This window comes from Malus domestica, chromosome 01 (genome assembly GCF_042453785.1).
Source record: "Malus domestica chromosome 01, GDT2T_hap1".
Classification (NCBI taxonomy): Eukaryota; Viridiplantae; Streptophyta; class Magnoliopsida; order Rosales; family Rosaceae; genus Malus; species Malus domestica.
The window spans coordinates 1,854,511-1,864,468 of NC_091661.1; the positions used below are offsets into that span (position 1 = coordinate 1,854,511).

At 44.6% G+C, this 9,958-nt stretch overlaps 2 long non-coding RNA genes across 2 annotated transcripts; both read left to right on the plus strand.

The window, feature by feature from the left end:
• The first annotated feature begins 228 nt into the window (after positions 1–228).
• Positions 229–1,784, plus strand: LOC139196385 (uncharacterized). The gene is made up of 2 exons (XR_011581226.1): positions 229–1,227; positions 1,403–1,784. It is a non-coding gene; the product is annotated as an uncharacterized lncRNA (long non-coding RNA).
• A 465-nt stretch (positions 1,785–2,249) lies between these two features.
• Positions 2,250–3,457, plus strand: LOC139196386 (uncharacterized). The gene is made up of 2 exons (XR_011581227.1): positions 2,250–2,328; positions 3,236–3,457. It is a non-coding gene; the product is annotated as an uncharacterized lncRNA (long non-coding RNA).
• Positions 3,458–9,958: the final 6,501 nt, after the last annotated feature.

Below are 9,958 nucleotides of genomic sequence, written 5' to 3' on the forward strand. Positions count from 1 at the left end.
CCTCTAGGGTTGTACCTGGTAATGAAGCTTCAAATGATGAACCTCCAATGCCTCCTCCTTCTGGGGTTTTGTCAAGTACTGAGGCTCCGGATAACCACCCTCCGGTGCTTTCTCTTTCTGGGGCTCTACCGACTGCTGAGACTTCCCCTAAGCAACCTTTGTGAAGGCTCCCTTTTGTTTGTTTATTTTGACTCATGTATATGTACATATTTGTGGCTTATCGAAAATATTAATAAATAAGCTTTGCTTCATTTCAACATATTGTGTTAAATACACCAGAGCCTTCTTCATAAAGTTCTTTGAATTTTTGCTTTTGTTGAAACCTGTATTGTTGAAGCTTTGTGAGTGAAGCATGTAGTTTGAGGTAGTGTTCCCTTAATTTCCCGAGTGAGGAAAACTTCTCGGTTGGAGACTTGAAAAATCCAAGTCACTGAGTAGTCACGAACTTTTGAGTACCAAGGCGTAGTAGCATATGGTGGGAGTCCCCCAAGTCTCTAGTCGAGGGAGTTGACGAATGAGGTGTCTTGCTAATAGTCCATGTCGTAAGTACCAAAACTTCATTCTTTTGTTTTCTAAGTGGTAGCCCCGGACTTTTTCTTCATATATTTTGTTTATGAAGGTTGCTAGGCCCGAATAAGTGGAATTGCAGAAGGTGTAACGGTTGGTAGCTGTTTTATGGAAAGCCATCTGACTACGATAGTCTTGCACATGATGACTATAGGGAGATACACACACATACTGCTATGATAGAGGGTGTAACCGTTGGTGCATTACAATCATAATGGAAGCATCACAATGATGGAAGCATCACAATGATGAAAGCATCATAATGATGAAAACACCATAATGATGAAACATCATAATGATGTTTCTTTGGTGGAATTGGTTTTCATTTCCCCTAACAACCTGAATTGGTTTTCAATATAAGACCATCAGCTGTAGCTCGAATCACAAAGTTGTCTTCATGAAAGTTGTTCTTTAATTCCTTAACTACAACATATCCAAATTTGAGAGCCATCAGATCAGTACAACTCTAGAAATTCAGGTACGACGAGTGATTGTTCATCATTTGTCTGTCAACACGTCAGACCTGTTGTGAGCTTCAAAAACTCCATTTTCTCTTGCTTAGATCAACAAACTTTCTTCAGCGAAGTTGTTCCTTAACTTGTGAACTACAACATATCCAAAATTGAGATCCCTCGGAGCTGTATAACTCAAGAAATTCAGGTATGATGAATGACTGGTTATTATTTTTCTGTCAACCCGTCAGATTTGTTGTGAGCTTCGAAACTACATTTTCTATTGTTCAGATCAGCATGCTTTCTTCATTGAAGTTGTTCCTCATCGTCTCTTTCATAACATATCAAAAATTCAGAATGAACTAATGGTTAAATATTTCCAGATCTTCGAAACATCACAGCAGCTTCGAAATCTGCAAGAATCCGACTGTCATGCTTGGAGCTTCAACACTTTAATTTCCGTGGCTCAAACAGAAATGGTTCCTTCTTGAAAGTTGTTCATCTGCTCAAGAACTAGAGGGTGTCCAAAATTCAGCTCCATTGGAGAGAAGCAGCAGCTGCAAAAATTTGATAGAGAAAAGGAGGCGAAGCTTTGTTGGATTTCTAGGCTGGGGAAGATTCCAGTTTTTGTAGCAACTTCAGTACTGGTGAATTGCTTGTATTTTTGTCCATAACTAAATTTTGGACTTTGAATTATTATTTGATCTATCATAATATGTTTGGGAACATATATAAGTGAATAAATAAGAAGGAAGATTTTGGGCCCTTGTGGGTGTAAAACAAAAAATGTTTAGGTTGTGTGAACAAAATTTGTTTATTTGGAGCAAGGTTTTGTGTTGAAGCTTTGTAGGTGAAGCTTTGGTGTTGAAGCTTTCTAGGTGAAGCTTTGATGGTGAAGCTTTGTAGATGAAGCTTTGTAGATGAAGCTTTCTAGGTGAAGCTTTGATGGTGAAGCTTTGATGGTGAAAGTATGTAGATGAAGCTTTCTAGGTGAAGCTTTTTTAGGTGAAGCTTTGTAGGTGAAGCTTTTTTAAGTGAAGCTTTGGAGGTGAAGCTTTTCGGGTGAAACTTTTTTGGGTGAAGCTTTGTGGGTGAAGCTTTTGAGGTGAAGCTTTGTGGGTGAAGCTTTGGAGGTGAAGCTTTTCGGGTGAAGCTTTTTTGGGTGAAGCTTTTTTTTTTTTTTTTTTTTTTTTTTTTTTTTTTTTTTGGCGCTTGACACGGTCTTCATTTGCTTGTTTTGTAGTGACTGTGGAAGACGGATTGCTTTCTGATTGAGAAGGGTTCCGGCATCGCTTTGCACCATCTTCATGTGGGTAATATAGGAACTTCCTTATGTTTTGATCATGCATGTAGTGATAGAATTTGTTTCTTCTTATTGTAGATGTCAAAGCCTGGAAGTTCTAGTGATGAGGGCTCTTCTAGCTTTAGCTCTAAGTCTGAGTCTGCAATGTCGGAGTCTTCAGGGTCTTTGTTAGAGTCCGGTACTAGAGAAACATTGGATGATCTTCCCAACCGTCAAACTTTAGCTATTGCTAGTTCTTCCTCCATGGCGTTGGGTGAGGGGGTTGTTTTTGATGCCATACCCATAGTTCGCTCTGAGTTCACAGCAGACCATCTAAAGAATAACTTGTTAGATAATGAGAAGCAGGTTGAGGCGCTAAGGCAGTCATGTAATATCCCTCGTAGTGTAGGGATACGTTTGGTACATGATGAAGAATGGCCTTCTGAGCCTCCCCAGGGTCATGTTATGTTCTACACCCAAATATTACTGACTTTAGGGGTGAGACTACCTTTACATCCGTGGTTGCAAAAGATGTTATCTTTGATCGGATATGCACCTGGGCAACTCAATCCTGGTTTCTGGGATACTTTGATTGGATTTTATATCATTTGGATGGAGTGTGGGTTGTGTGAGCCTTCCTTCCATCAGTGGCGTTACTGTTACAAGATGCGCCCAGCAAAATCATGCACTGGTTATGCCGAGTGTGCATGTCGGAGTGAGAGAGAGCGTATTGTGTATGGTAAGAAAAAGGCATACTACACATGGAAAAACCGTTGGTGCTTTCTGTATAATGATTGGGAGTATGATAAGGGTGTCACGCCTGAGCGACGTGTGCTTACTCACTTCCAGACTGTAGGTTGTAACGTATCAACCGTTCGTACTATTTGCTATTTGTTGTGGTCTTTTCTTGCTTCTAACACTTTGCTTCATGTAGTGACGCGGGGCACCATCCAACTGTTTGGGCAGGAGCTATCTGACATAGAGAAGGTGTTGAGGGTGCCCAAAGAGGATAGACACTTAAGCAAGCTACGACCCTTATTTCGTCGGTACGGTTTCCAACCCTTAGTTTCCGAGAGCCAGGGACGATCGAGTAAGTTGTATCCTTCATGTAAACTTAGCTCAATTCCTTACTTTATTTGGAAAGTTGTATTTCTTATTTTGATTTTCCTTATGCAGTGGAGAAGGTAAGCAAGAAAACAGGGACTAGCACCTATAAAAGGAAAGCACCAGTGTTAGTTCCTTCGGAAGACATCCTACCGCATAAGAAAATTCATAAGTTCCGAGGGGAACCATCCGTTAGACCTAAGTCCCAAGATGGGGTCCTTAAGGGGCCTGCCTTTAGGAAGACTGGAGTCGAGGCCGTTGATAATGCTGCTGCCGTAGTTGCAGGAGAAGGGAGCCGACTGTTGCCTCATCCTCTTACTATGGAGCACACTGTCCAGGAAAGTGATCCTGGTTCCCGCCATGAGGGGAAAGGCAAGGAAAGAGCTGGCAGTGTCCCGTGGAAGGACTTGAGGGTTGCCACGCGGCCAAAGGATTTTGGGGATATCAACAATTGCTTGGCAGGGCGTCGATTCGCCTTCGATGAGCTCGGAGAGCCCTTAGCTAAGGATGAATCGGATTGCGACCGGATGTTGAAGCTGTCTTCATATGTGAGTGTTACTTTGTCATTTCCTTACTTTTTCCTCTTTATTATCATTATTTAGGTAGTGATGATCGTCTTGCCATGCAGGTTATGGCCGAGTATCACGACAGACTGCAAGAGGTTGAGCGGTACAAGGCAAAACTGAAGGAGAATAAGCAGCTTGTGGACGAGGCCCGAAGGAATAAGGGACTTTTGACTCAGGCTCTCCAACTGAAGGACGAAACCATGGAGAGCTTGAAAAGGCGAAATGGTGAGAACCTAAGGCTTAAGAAATTGTTTGAGGCAACTAAAAAACAGTTGGAGGTGGCTACCTTGGAAGTATCCAAGGTTAGGGGAGAATTTGATGGTGCCTTAGTTGAGATTTCTGAACTGGAGAAGAGCATTCCAACTGAAAGGGAGGCTGCTGTGCAAGAATACTTAAGTTCTTCGACCTTTCATCTTGCTATTAAACCCTACTGTGCTCAAGAAGCTCGCTTTGAAAAAAGGAAATGGATGGCCGTCCTTGATCGTTATGATGATGGGAGCATTCTTCGAAAATACCACGAAGATATAGATAAGCATCATCGAAAGGGCGAGACATTTGTCCTTGCTGTTGATCCTAGCAGCGAAGATGAGTCTGATAATGAAGGTAGTGCTGATGCACAGACTCAGCATGGTGAAGAGGATCTTGGGGATGCAGAGGATGATGGTAGGACGCAGAATGATACTGCCAGGGGTTCGGCTTCAGATGAGAATGAATAGCAGTGTCTTTACTATCTGCATGTATTCTGGATGTAGTAGTCTGATGTGTGTATAACATGTGCCCATGTTATAAGCTTGAGAGTTTTGGATTTTAGGTGTTTATGAGTGTTTGCACTATTATTAATGCATGTTTGGCTATGTATGAATAGATCTATTGTTTGGATATAAGCCATTGTTTGGTTGTTCCTTTCTTTGTATAGTCTTGTCGACACATACTTAGATTTTGTTTCGTGTTGGATATATCTGCTTTGAGGTTTCAACACTTGAGTGTTCCCTTGCTAGGAATGTAAAAGAGTGAGGGCTGAGTTGGCTAAATTACCTCTTTATTGAATTCATTGCCAAATGGCCTTCATTACATAGGATGCCGAACGGCTATAGCTCAACACTTGTACATCGTGAGTCTATTTGTAGTAGTACTTCAAGTGATCAGCGTTCCATGGATGGCCAAGGGTCTTGCCATCGGAGCTTCTAAGTGTGTAAGAGCCAGGGCGACTGATGCCAATGACTTCATACGGTCCATCCCAGTTTGGACTAAGTGTGCCTTCACTCGGGACTCTGTCGCAGAGTAATCTTTTCTTTAAGACCCAGTCTCCTATTTTGAAAGAACGAAGCTTGACCCTAGAGTCATAATAGTTGGAGATGCGCTGCTTGTAGGCGACATTCCTCAAGTGAGCTTGGTTTCTGTGTTCCTCGACTAAATCCAAGTTGAGGGTGAGTTGTTTGTCATTTTCACTTTGAATGTAGTTCTGGACTCGGAATGTTGCTTGCTCGAGCTCAACAGGGACAACCGCCTCTGTGCTAAAGGCAAGTGAGAATGGAGTTTCTCCTGTTGAAGTCCGATATGAAGTGCGATATGACCAAAGAACTTGGGGTACAAATTCTGGCCAACAGCCTTTAGCTTTGTCCAAGCTGGTTTTCAAAGTGCGCTTGATTATTTTGTTGATGGCCTCAACTTGTCCATTAGACTGGGGATGAGCTGGAGAGGCAAAGCATAAGTTGATGTTGAACTTAGAGCAGAACAACCTGAACTTCTTGTTGTCAAACTGTCGCCCATTGTCAGTGACTATCGCATTGGGAATGCCGAATCTACAAAGGATGTTCTTCCACACGAAGTCTTCTATCTTTGCCTCAGTAATGGTTGCCAAGGGTTCTACTTCGGCCCACTTTGTGAAGTAGTCCACTGCAACGACTGCGTAACAGACTTTGCCCTTCCCTGCCGGCATTGGGCCGATCAAATCAAGTCCCCACTGGGCGAAGGGCCAAGGGCTGATCATAGGAGTAAGAGGCTCTGGAGGGGAATGAGGAATAGTTGCATATCGTTGACATTTGTCACATGAGCGGGATACTTTGATGGCATCCTGGTGGAGTGTTGGCCAGTAATATCCTTGGCGAAAAGTCTTGTGTGCTAGGGACCGAGATCCAGCATGATCTCCACAGACTCCCTCATGTATTTCCCGAAGGACGATTTCCGCCTCGGCAGGCGTAAGACACCTTAAGTATGGCAGGCTAAAACCTCGCTTATAGAGTTGATCATTGATGATCAGGTAGCGGGTAGACTTGTATCGAATTTGCTTAGCCTGGACTTTATCATTTGGGAGGGTGCCATGAGCAAGGAAATTATAGATCGGGGTGATCCAACTATCCCCCTGTTGTAAGTTGCATACTTCTGCGGCCATGGTGCTTGGTGTTGCCAACAGTTCGACATGAATTTTTCTTCCAATCTTGTCTTCCACAGCTGAGGCGAGGCGAGCCAGGGCGTCTGCATGACTGTTTGCCGCTCGAGGAACTTGGGTGATCTGGTAGTGGAAGTGCTTGAGCAAAAGTTGTGTTTGCGCAAGATATGCTGCCATGGAGCTGTCCTTAGCATCAAAGTTGTTGGTAACCTGGTTGACCACTAATTGGGAGTCACTGAAAATATCAATTTGTTTAACCCCGAGGTGTTTGGCCAAACGTAATCCTGCCAGAAGGGCTTCATACTCGGCCTCATTGTTTGATGCCTTGAATTTGAAACGAAGAGCATACTCCATTGCTACTTTGTCGGGCGTAGTCAAGACTAGTCCCGCTCCACAGCCCTGTTGGTTGGATGAGCCATCAACATACAGACTCCATGCTGAGGTCGTTGATTCTACCTTCTGAGCTTCCGGGGGTAATGAAGCCACTGCTTCAGGTGTAGAAGCAATGTCAACCGGATATGTGAAGTCGGCAATGAAATCTGCTACTGCTTGACCTTTTTCGGCTGGTTTTGGTTGGTAGGAGATGTCAAACTCACCCAATGCTATCGCCCATTTGATCATTCGCCCAGACGTGTCAGGACTCTGGAGTATCTGTCGAAGAGGGTGATTGGTAAGCACGATGATGGCGTGTGCTTGGAAATAAGGGCGAAGTTTCCGAGCAGACATGACCAATGCTAGAGCTAATTTCTCAATGTTGGAGTATCGTGTCTCCGCATCTTGTAGGGCTTTGCTAGCGTAGTAGACAGGTCGCTCAATATTCCCATCCTTTCGAATGAGAACGGAACTTACGGCTGAAGCTGATACCGATAGGTAGATAATGAGAATGTCTCCTACCTCGGGCTTGGAGAGTAGAGGGGCTTTACTCATGTACTCCTTGAGGTTTTTGAATGCCTCGGCACATTCATCAGTCCATGTAATGTACTTCCTACTTCCCTTAAGTGCTTTAAAAAAGGGAGCACATTTGTCTGTGGCCTTAGAAATGAACCTGGTTAAGGCTGCCACCTTGCCAGTAAGGCTCTGGATGTCCTTTGAAGTTACCGGTTCCTTCATGTCGAGGATTGCTTTGATCTTCTCGGGATTAGCTTCAATGCCTCGTTGGCTAATCATGAAACCTAAGAATTTGCCAGAGCCTACGCCGAAGGCACATTTGTTGGGGTTTAACCTCATTCGATACCTCTTCAAAATAGTGAAAGTTTCAGATAGGTTGGTGATGTGTTGGTCAGCATGTTTGCTCTTGACTAACATATCATCAACGTAAACTTCCATGCTCTTCCCAATCTGCTCGGCGAACATTGAGTTGACTAGTCTCTGATAAGTCGCTCCTGCATTCTTTAGGCCGAAAGGCATGACTTTATAGCAGTATAGTCCTCTGTCGGTAGTGAAGGCTGTGTGTTCTTGATCCGAAGGGTTCATGAGGATTTGGTTGTATCCTGAGTAAGCATCCATGAAGCTCAGGAGTTCACACCCGGCCGTAGAGTCTATAAGTCTGTCAATAAGAGGAAGAGGGAAGCTATCTTTCGGACACCCTTTGTTTAGGTCGGTGTAGTCAACACACATTCTCCACAAGACCTTTTTAAGCAAAAGACTTTCTTTGGTCGGATTTTTCTTAACAAGGACCACATTTGCTACCCATGTCAGGTAATTGACTTCGCGGACAAAGCCTATGCCTTTGAGTTTTTCAACTTCTGCTTTCATTGCCTCGTATCGTTCAGCGTCATAAGATCTTCGCTTCTGTCTCACCGGCTTGATCTTGGGGTCAATACTCAAACGATGACAGATGACATCGGGAGAGATGCCTGGCATGTCCTCGTATGACCAGGTGAAGACTTCAGTGTTCTCTTTCAAAAAAGATATCAATGCTAACCGAAGGGGTGGTGACAATGTGGTGCCAATCTTCACCATGCGATCTGGATAATCTCTTGAGATAGGTACCTTCTCCAACTCTTCAGCAGGTTGGGCTTGCTGGGTGAAAGAGTCATCTCGAGGATCATCGGGTTGATTGTTGCTATCAGGAAGATCCAAGTTCGCTTCATCTAGGCTGGTCTTTGTGACTTGGTCATGTACAGACAGGGTTTCCTTGGGTCCGGGCAAGTGTTGTTGCTTAACTGAAGTGTTGTAACACGATCGTGCACTAAGCTGATCTCCTCTGATGTAGCCGTTGCCATGGGGGGTTGGAAATTTCATCAACAGCATATGCGTGGATACCATAGCCTTGAGATCATTGATGCCTGTGCGCCCAAAGATGACATTGTATGCCGTTGGGCAGTCAACCACTAGGAAGTTAGTGGTAATGGTAGCCGTGTAAGGGCCTGTACCAATAGTAAAGGGTAAATGTATGCTCCCTAAGGGTTGCACGATATCACCGGAGAAGCTTATCAGAGGAGAAATCGAGCGATCGAGCAAGTGTTCAGCTACACTGAGCGCCCTGAAAGCTTCGGCAAACATGATATTGACCGAAGCCCCCGTGTCTACGAGGATTCGTCGAACATCAAAGTTGGCTATGTGAGCCTCCACGATCAATGGGTCGTTATGAGGGTAGATGATGCCTCTTTCTTCCTCAGGGTAGAAACATATCGGATCCCAGTTAGGTTTTTGATACTTCCCTCCCCTGATGTCTTCCACGTGAAACACTTGGTGACCAGGCCTCAGACTTCGTTCACTGTTTTTCATGGCCCTATTGGAAGATTCAGATATGGGTGTGCCGCCGCTTATGGAATATAGGACATTCACCTGGCGTTGGTTACGGTTATCCCTTTGAGGGTGAAGAAGGAATTGATCAATTTTTCCTTCTCGTGCCAAAGCTTCAATACGATCACGGAGGATGATACATTTCTCGCTATCATGGCCGTTATGCTCATGGTAGCAACAAAACGTGCCCGCGTTATTCGGGGGCGTGTAATCTGGGTGCCTCGGCTTTGGTTTGGTATCAGGTAAGCTATGCTGGGGTAAATGGCCGCGCATGTGGCATTCAAGGGCGTGTATGTCTCATACCTTGGGGTAGGGGGTATCTTGACGCGGGTTTGACCCACTGCATTGACTGCCTGGGGGCGAGCGTTATTGTGGCGATACCCTTGGTTATCGGGATAGTGTCCCTTACTCTTTTTACTGAAAGGAGAGTGGTGAGGATGGAAATCCTTCCTCTTGCCTTGAAATTGATATGTCTGTTGATTCGGTGAAGCATTATGCAAGGCATGGGGAGGTGCCACTGCTGTTTGGGAAGTCGAGGTCTTTTCATTTAGGTGAGTCTAGCTTCCACCTCCCACTTGTTGATAAAGGATGGTTGTAGGGGGTTTCTCCTGATATGTCTTTGCCTCGGCGGAGGCATGGTTATAAGCCTGCGCCATCACCTCAGAGTAAGTCTTCCAAGTATTGGCATTGATCATGTATTTAAAGAAACAATCACGTAGGCCTGCCGTGAAGGCTTTGAGGGCAGTCTTGTCATCTGCCTCGGCACACCGGGAGTATTCATGGCTGAAGCGGCCAGCATACATACGTAATGACTCGTCTGGCTTCTGGCGGATAGTGTACAAGTCATCTG